Genomic DNA, 9,324 nt, shown 5'->3' on the forward strand with positions numbered 1-9,324 from the left:
CGATAGCGGAGGAAAGAGAAACATATCATTTCAAATGATAAAGGAAGAGTAAGTACGGATAAAAGTGGTATTCTATGTTGATTCTCGTATAAGGACAGTCGGTGGGATACTGCTATGGTCCGGATGGGTGCGACTGGATACGATGACGAGACGATGTGTAAGCAAGGTATGGCGCCAAGGCCTTGATAGCCCAGAAGCCGGGAGGGGGAGACGAATTTATTCTTGGCTATCGAAGGAGTGGCGGGGAAGTCAGCCACGGAATATCGAACGAGGAAGCAGAGAGCATTATTTTTCCCAGGAGCGGCACCATACCAAACAACACGACCCAGGAGAATAAAAATAAAATAAAATAAAAGATTCGAAATTTGAGCCACGAATGAAGAAAAAATGAGGAGAGAGGGGAAAGAGGGCTAATGTTCCCACTGGACGGGTCAGCAAAAATACGCTCCTAGGTGGGCTCGAACCACCAACCTTCCGGTTAACAGCCGAACGCGCTAGCCAATTGCGCCATAGGAGCCAATCGCCCAACGTGGGGGTCGAACCCACAACCTTGAGATTAAGAGTCTCACGCTCTACCGATTGAGCTAGCCGGGCAGTGAAAGTGGAGAATCGGGGTATCGATCCCCGTGCCTCTCGCATGCTAAGCGAGCGCTCTACCATCTGAGCTAATTCCCCCAGGTTTGCCCCGATCTCGTTATCGAGTGTTCCGCGGACGCACCTTTTGAATTACTGCCCTCCCATTGCCTACCAACAAAACCAACCCGGTATCAACCATGCCCCCCGACGACTCGCCTGCCCCCGAAATGGCCGTAGACGTCCATGACAGTGTCCCTGGACCCTCCAGAGCACCCCTGAGGCCCAAACTCAGCCCGAAACAATCGATCTCACGGATCAGCCCACGCCCAAGAAACGCAGAGGCGATGGCCAAGAAGTCTCCCAGCCCATAGTCCCCAGTGGCCAGAAGCCGATCGAAACAACGATCGAGGAGCTCTACGGAGACTCCGAAATGTACCCCAACCCTCCCGATGTCGAGGCCGAGAAGAACTGGGCCATCGAAATTGCAGCCAAGGAAGAAAGGGGCGAAGCCTGTGAGGCCGACTACATGTCACTCACCTTCGACGAGATCACTTACCGTCTGTAGGAGATGGTATCTCCGACGCTGTGCTGCGCGTACTGCGCGTACTGCGCGGCGCAGTGGGTCGTGACCTGTGCTGCGCTTTGCGTTTTCACGCACCGCAGGCAGGCCACCGCAGGGTATACCTGCGGGTTGCCCCCGTTCCCCCCGTTTGTCTGGAGTTCGGTTTTATCGTGAATAAACGTAAGTGCTCCCCGAGCTCACCCGTCCGCTAGAGTAGCCTAGCACCGCCCTGTTCTGCCCCGTCCTGTCTTGTCTTGTACCCCCTCCATCCCAAGTACCATCCTGTCCTGTTGTTCCAAGTGATCGACACCAAGTTCGATGCCATCCTCGGCATGAGCTGGCTTGCTCGTGCCGAGCCGACTCCAGTCGTCGACTGGAAAGGCCGCACTGTCCGTGTTGGCCCTGACATTGTCCTGCAGGGCATGGCCTCACCCAACATGCCACCTCTCCTCTCAGCCATGCAATTCAAGAGGCTGATCAAGAAGGACACGTCGTTCCTCTGTGTCGTGCGTGAGGTCGACGACACCGACCAAGCCGGTCCCGGTCCCCCGCCTGTGGTGACCAAGCTGCTCGACGAGTACAAGGACGTATTCCCCGACCAGTTGCCACAATGCCTGCCACCCCAACGCACCGTCGATCATCGCATCGACATCGAACCAGGCTCGTCGCCTCCGTCAAGACCGACGTACCAACTGTCGCTGACGGAGATGGACGAACTCAAGCGCCAGTTGGATGACCTCCTCGCCCATGGGTTCATCCGCCCGAGCCAGTCACCGTATGGTGCACCAGTGCTCTTTGTCAAGAAGAAAGAAGGTGATCTCAGGATGTGCGTCGACTATCGCGCACTAAACAAACAGACCATCAAGAACACCTACCCGTTGCCCAGGATCGACGAGTTGATGGATCGTCTGAGTGGAGCAAAGGTCTTTAGCAAGATAGACCTCCGCTCAGGCTACCATCAGATCCGCATCCACGAGGATGATGTCCACAAGACCGCCTTCAGGACTCGCTACGGACTGTACGAGTTCCTAGTGCTGCCGTTCGGATTGACGAACGCATGTTAGAGTCCGAAGGGGACTCAACGGCAAAAGAAGAAGTGAGCTCGAAGTGAGCTCAGGGAAGGCAAGGGTAAAGTCCGAAGTGGACTCGGAGAGGGAGCGAGGGAAGCAAAGATCCGTTCAAGATAAGACTAGTCTCGAAATGAGACGTGAGGAACACTCAGAGAATAAAGTAGAAGGCACTTTATTTAGTCCTATTTTGAACGCTGAGGTTCGACTACACATCGCGGGGGTCAGGCTATTTATAGACAAGTCCGGACTTGGCAGCGAAGGGCGGCCAAGGGAGGGAAAAGTGGGCGATCGAGCAGGGCGAAGGGGGCGATGCACGAACGAGGGCCGAGAAGGACCACCGAGACAGGCAGAGAACCAAAGCGAGGGAGGCGCAAGCAAAAGCGAAGCACCTGGCAGGAGAAACGTGCAAAGGCGAAGCAATGTGACTCAACGTCCAAGAAGCGGATTGGTCAAGTATAAGGTTGGGGCAAATGCATGCGAGATGAACAAGAGATCGGGGCGGTCAGGCAGGTCATGAGTCACCGGTGGTGGGACACATGACCGGCAGCCGAATTGCAACCAATCGCAGCAAGGCGCGTGCACAAACAAACCGGCGCGTGCGAAGAAGACAAAGGAAGCGGAGCAGCGCGGGGAAACGGAAGTGCGGAAGGAGCGGAAATGGCAGGCAAAAGGCGGAAAATTGGAGGGGAACTGCAAAGCTACACACAAACAAACAGAAAGGCAAAAGAACAGCCAAGTGTGCAGTCAAAGTGGAGAACAAGCAGAAGCTATCCCTAACATCATCCCCTTCCTTAGCGACGAACTCCGGGCGTCGCCTTCGGCTTTGAGGGATAGCGAAGGTGGAAGTCAGCAACAAGATCAGTGGCGTGGGAAACATTGGCAGCGGGCTCCCAAGACCGGTCAGTCTCGGAATAGCCCTTCCACTGAACCAAGTACTGTAAGCGACCACGGAAGAGCCGAGAATCGAGAACAGTCTCGACCTCAAACTCTTCCTGGGAGTCAACAAGAATGGGTGGAGGTTCGGGTTGGGTGAACTCGGGAACAATGTCCTTCGTTCGGGGTTCAAGGAGGGATACATGAAAGACGGGGTGGACTTTGAGTGTGGAAGGGAGTTTAAGTTCAAAGGCAACGGGGTTGATGCGGCGAAGAACTTTAAAGGGGCCAAGCTTTTTCTGATCAAGCTTGTTGGAGGGACGAAGGGTGCGGATGTGGCGACGATCAAGAAAAACGAGGTCGCCAACGGAGATGTCGGGAGTGGGGAGACGGGATTTGTTGGCCTGCAAAGTGTAGGACTCTTGGGCAACCCGGAGGTTGGCCTTGAGATCCTCGAGAACGGTCTGAAGTCGGTCGACACGTTCTTCGGCAGAGGGCACAACAGAAGGATCACGGATGATGGAGGGATCAAAAATGGGGTGATGGCCATGGACTGCAAAGAAGGGAGTCATGCCAGTGGAGGTGTTTTCCGAGTTGTTGTAAGTGAACTCGGCAAGGGGAAGGTGAAGGGTCCAGTCGTCTTGCAGGTAATTGCAATGGATACGCAAATACTGCTCGATGACCTGGTTGAGAACCTCGGTCGAACCGTCGGTCTCGGGGTGGAAGGCAGAAGAAAGGGAAATCTTCGTCTTCAGAAGCTCATTGAAGCGCCTCCAGAAGGCCGAAGTAAACTGAGTTCCTCGGTCCGAAACAATAGACCGGGGACAACCATGCAAGCGGAAGATGTGGGAGAGGAAGAGTTCGGCGGTTTGCTCGCCTGTAACCGTCTTCGTGGTGGGCACAAAGTGTGCTTGTTTGGACAGGCGGTCCTTAACCACGAAGATGGAGTCAAAGCCGTTCGAAGGTGGGAGATCCGTGATGAAGTCCATCGACAGGTCCCACCAACGTTCGGAAGGAACGGGGAGAGGGTGAAGTAAACCATAAGGGGAGTGACGGGACGGCTTGGCTCGCTGGCACGCTTCACAATTAGCAATGAAGCGACGCACAGACTTACGAAGCCGGGGCCAGTGAAAGTCCCGGGAGATGAGCTCAACGGTCTTGGCAAGACCAAAGTGACCAGCGGCAGCGGAGCAGTGACGTTGCTCAAACACTTTGAGCTGGAGCTCGGGGGAAGGGACAACGATCAGGTCTTTAAAGTAAAGGAGACCGTCACGGAAGGAGTAATCGCCATCAAGACGTTTGGCGTTGAAGTCAGAAAGAAGGGAACAAGAAAGGGTGGCAGCTCGAATCTCGGAAAGAAAATCGGGGTTCGAGCCGATAACGGTGATGCTGTCGAGAGAAATAGACTCGAACAGCTGAAGGAAGTTGGTGGAGTGGAGGGAGTCACCAGGCTTTATCTCAAAGTCAGAACGGCGACTGAGAGCATCGGCTTTGGTGTTGAGGCGACCAGGGCGGTGGTAAATGCGAAAAGCAAAATCAGAAAGGAATTGGGCCCACCGGAACTGGCGGCGAGAAAGTTGGGAAGCGGAAGTGAACCGGGTGAGGTTCTGGTGATCAGAGAAAACAAGAGTGGGATGATCGGGGTCGGCAGCCATCAAGTAATGACGCCAGGCAGTAAAGGAATCGACAATAGCAAGGAGCTCTTTGTCGTGGGTGTCATAATTCACCTCGGCGGGACGGAATTGCCGAGAGTGAAAAGCAACGGGGTGAAGAGCGCCGTCAGGGTCAAACTGGGAAAGGACGGCACCCAGAGCAAAGTCAGAAGCATCGGGCTCGATGACAGCGGGTTTGGAGAAATCAAAGTAACGAAGAATAGGTGCGGAAGTGAATGAACGTTTAAGAGAATCAAAAGCCTCTTGGGCCTCGGGAGACCAAGAGAAGGTGGAGGATTTGGTGGTGAGTGAAGTCAAAGGACGAGCAAGTGCGGAAAAGTCCTTGACGAAGCGGCGGTAAAAGTTTGCGAAACCAATAAAAACTTGGATGTCGCGAGCAGAAGAGGGAACAGGCCAAAGGGAAACGGCCTCGACCTTGGCAGGGTCCATTTTGAATGCCATCGGCAGAAATGATCATGCCGAGAAAGTCAACTTCAGAAAGGTCAAAAGAACACTTGGCCGGATTGACCTTAAGAGAGTGTTCACGAAGGCGAGAAAGAACAAGCTTAACATGCTCCTCATGCTCCAGGGGATCTTTTGAGAAGATCAGGATGTCGTCAAGATAAATGACAACACAGACACCAAGGAGGTCCGAGAAGATGTCGTTCATAAAAAACTGAAAAGCAGCGGGGGCATTCGAAAGACCAAAGGGGATAACATTGTACTCGTAAGAGCCAGATTTGCAAACAAAAGCAGTCTTCCACTCATCGCCCTTCTTGACACGAACCAAGTGGTAAGCATCAGGAAGGTCAAGGTGTGAGAAGACGCGGGCAGAAGAAAGTTTATCCAGAAGATCCTGGAAGAGGGGAAGAGGGTAGCGGTTCTTCTTCGTGATGGCATTGAGGCCCCGGTAGTCGACGCAAAGGCGAAGACCACCATTGGGCTTCTTCACGAAGAAGCAGGGAGCACCAACGGGAGAAGAGGATTTGGAGATCCAACCACGTGCGAGGGCGTTGGTCAGATACTCCGAAAGAGCAGATTCCTCGGCCGGGGACAAAGGATAGACTTTCCCCGGCTTTGGCAAACGAGGTTCCTTTCCATCCTCGGTCCGTACAAACTCAATAGGACAAGTCATACGGACGGTGAGGAGGCAAGGAAGAAGGAGGGTCAGACTTGAGGCTGAAAACGTCGCCAAACTCATTGTATTTGAGTGGGACACCTCGAGAGTCAACAGGGGTGCCAGACTCGGCATACACCTTCGTCGTGAGCACGGACCTTATCGACACCGTAGGATACGTCTCCGGCGAAGGAGGACGGATATCCATTTGGGCAGCGAAAATGTCGAGCTTGTCTTCCCGTGCAAGACGGAGAAGACTCGCCGCATTAACGAGCTCAATGTCGGGCGAAGATAAAGCCGTTGGCTCTTCAGAAAGCGAAGCAGAGTCAAGGCGGGAAGAAAGGGAAGGCGAAGTGCCAAAGGAGGGAACCGGTGTAAGGGAAGGACCGGAGGGAGGAGAGTCAAAGGCGAAGTGCCCGAAGGGGGAGGCGAATAGCCGGAAGGGGACGAAGTGTCCAAGGAAGAAGCAGAGACATCCGCGAGGATGTGTCCATCAGCAAGGCAAGAGGGATCGGAGAATGAAAGGGAGAGGGACTTCCAATTAACAACTGGATTATGCAAGCGCATCCAGGGAAGACCAAGAGTGATGGGAGTGGTGGAGAGTCGAGTCACAAGAAAAGAAATCGACTCGGTGTGGGAACCAATGGTCAGAGTCAAAGGAACGGTTTGGAAACGAATGAAACCGGCCGAAGAACCATCAGCAAGGGAAACGGAGTAAGGAGTAGAAAGAGGGATAAGAGAGAGTTTATGGAGATCCGCAAAGGCAGGATCAATGAGGGCAAGAGCGGAACATCCATCATCAATAAAGACAGAAAGGGAGATGGAGACCGGGCCAGAAAGACTCATGACGACTAAGGGTGGCCGGAAGAAGAAGCTTATCGTCCGATAGTGACGAGTCAGAGGGGGAAGATGTTCGTATCGCCGAACAGACCACCTCGCTTACTTGCGAGGTGCTGCTCGGCTGTGGGCATTTCCCGAGTTCCGTTTGACCAGAACCGGGCACTGCTGAACATCGCGACTGCCGGGACAAGACTTTTCCCCGCAGTACAAGCAGAGACCCTGCTCACGACGTCGCTTTTTCTCGACGTCGGAGAGCTTAGCAGGGCGGACCGAGACAGAGTCAAGGTCCATGGGAGTGGGTGCAGAAGAGGAGGAAGAAGAAACATGCGCGGGAGAATGGTGGTGATGGGGAGCAGAGCGAGAAGAAGGAGGAGGAGGTTGGGAACGGGAGGAGATCTTGAGACGATGGAGGGCATCGTCGTACTCGACCGCTGCCTTGATCAACTCAGGCAGGGAAGCGGGAGCGGGGCGGAGACCGATGAGGTGGAACTTGACCTCAGACTTCAAACCCTCCTTGAAGAAGTGCATCTTGGTGGGTTCATCAGTCTGGACGCGGGCGGCGAGCTGGACGAAGCGGGTGGCGAAGGCTTGGCAGGACTTGAGCTGGACCAAGCGCTTGAGGTCGTTCAAGGCCTTATCTTGCGAGGAGGCCGTGTCCTCACCGAAGGTCGACTTGAGGGCAACTTCAAAATCCGCGAAGGAAGCCGGGAAGCGGTTGGCCATGTAGAAGGCGGCCTCGTACCACTTGAAGGCTTCACCGCGGAGGAAGGAGGTGGCGTACAGGACCTTCTGGCGCTCGGGCGCGAAGAAGGCAGGATCGGCGAGGAAAACCAGGTGGCACTGGGCGAGGAAGGCCGTCGTTTCATCGCGGGAACCTAGGAACTCCTTGGGCTTGTTGACCTGGTAGACCTGGCGGGGAGCGGCGGCGGGAGCTTGCAGATCTTGGATCTGACGATGGAGAGCAGCGTTCTGGGTCATGAGGGCGTTCATACGCTCCTCCATGCGCGCCAGATACGCAGTTGAGATCTGCAGGGGGTGCAGCAGGCTCAGCCATCGGATCGACGAGGGAAAGAGAGGCGAAAGAAGAAGAAAGGCCGGGAAGCCAAGAGGGAGCGTTCAAAATGATGTTAGAGTCCGAAGGGGACTCAACGGCAAAAGAAGAAGTGAGCTCGAAGTGAGCTCAGGGAAGGCAAGGGTAAAGTCCGAAGTGGACTCGGAGAGGGAGCGAGGGAAGCAAAGATCCGTTCAAGATAAGACTAGTCTCGAAATGAGACGTGAGGAACACTCAGAGAATAAAGTAGAAGGCACTTTATTTAGTCCTATTTTGAACGCTGAGGTTCGACTACACATCGCGGGGGTCAGGCTATTTATAGACAAGTCCGGACTTGGCAGCGAAGGGCGGCCAAGGGAGGGAAAAGTGGGCGATCGAGCAGGGCGAAGGGGGCGATGCACGAACGAGGGCCGAGAAGGACCACCGAGACAGGCAGAGAACCAAAGCGAGGGAGGCGCAAGCAAAAGCGAAGCACCTGGCAGGAGAAACGTGCAAAGGCGAAGCAATGTGACTCAACGTCCAAGAAGCGGATTGGTCAAGTATAAGGTTGGGGCAAATGCATGCGAGATGAACAAGAGATCGGGGCGGTCAGGCAGGTCATGAGTCACCGGTGGTGGGACACATGACCGGCAGCCGAATTGCAACCAATCGCAGCAAGGCGCGTGCACAAACAAACCGGCGCGTGCGAAGAAGACAAAGGAAGCGGAGCAGCGCGGGGAAACGGAAGTGCGGAAGGAGCGGAAATGGCAGGCAAAAGGCGGAAAATTGGAGGGGAACTGCAAAGCTACACACAAACAAACAGAAAGGCAAAAGAACAGCCAAGTGTGCAGTCAAAGTGGAGAACAAGCAGAAGCTATCCCTAACAACGCACCTGCCACGTTCATGCAGCTGATGAACGATGTGTTCCGCCAAGAGCTCGACAACTCTGTCATCGTGTACCTGGATGATATCCTTGTGTACAGCAAGGATGAAGCGACCCATGAAGGTCATGTCGCCCGCGTGCTGGCCAAGCTACGCGAGCACAAGTTGTATGCCAAACTGTCCAAGTGTGAGTTCTTCAAGAATCAAGTCCCGTTCCTGGGACACGTTGTCTCAGGAAGAGGAATCGAAGTCGACCCCGCCAAGGTCAAGTCTGTGGTCGAGTGGCCGCCGCTCGCATGCGTCTCTGACGTGCAGTCGTTTCTCGGTCTCGTCAACTACTACCGCCGATTCATCCCCGATCTGGCGCGCACTGCCGGTCCACTCACAGACCTACTCCGCAAAGAGTGCCCCTTCGTGTGGGACCACCCACAACGCCAAGCGTTCGAGACCCTCAAGCACGCCTTGACGAACGCTCCTGTCCTCGCTGTGTTCGACCCGAACACGGATGTCTCCGTGCACACCGACGCCTCCGACTTTGCGGTGGGAGCTGTTTTGATGCAGGAGGGAAGGCCCGTTGCCTTCGAGTCGCGCAAACTGTCCCAACACGAGATCAACTATCCCGTGCACGAGAAGGAGCAGCTTGCGATCATCTACGCGCTGCAGAAGTTCCGAGTGTACCTCCACGGTACCGCCAAGCCCTTCAAGATTGTGACGGACCACCA

The 9,324-nt window shown here is 54.7% G+C and overlaps 3 non-coding genes across 3 annotated transcripts; all 3 read right to left on the reverse strand.

Moving 5' to 3' along the window:
• Window positions 1-443: 443 nt before the first annotated feature.
• Window positions 444-517, reverse strand: BJ171DRAFT_t343. Its single transcript has one exon. It is a non-coding gene; the product is annotated as a tRNA-Asn (tRNA).
• Window positions 518-521: 4 nt separating this feature from the next.
• Window positions 522-594, reverse strand: BJ171DRAFT_t342. The gene has a single exon. It is a non-coding gene; the product is annotated as a tRNA-Lys (tRNA).
• An 8-nt stretch (window positions 595-602) lies between these two features.
• BJ171DRAFT_t341 lies at window positions 603-675 on the reverse strand. The gene has a single exon. It is a non-coding gene; the product is annotated as a tRNA-Ala (tRNA).
• Window positions 676-9,324: the final 8,649 nt, after the last annotated feature.

This window comes from Polychytrium aggregatum (genome assembly GCF_025602895.1).
Source record: "Polychytrium aggregatum strain JEL109 chromosome Unknown BJ171scaffold_111, whole genome shotgun sequence".
In the NCBI taxonomy this organism is placed as follows: Eukaryota; Fungi; Chytridiomycota; class Chytridiomycetes; order Polychytriales; genus Polychytrium; species Polychytrium aggregatum.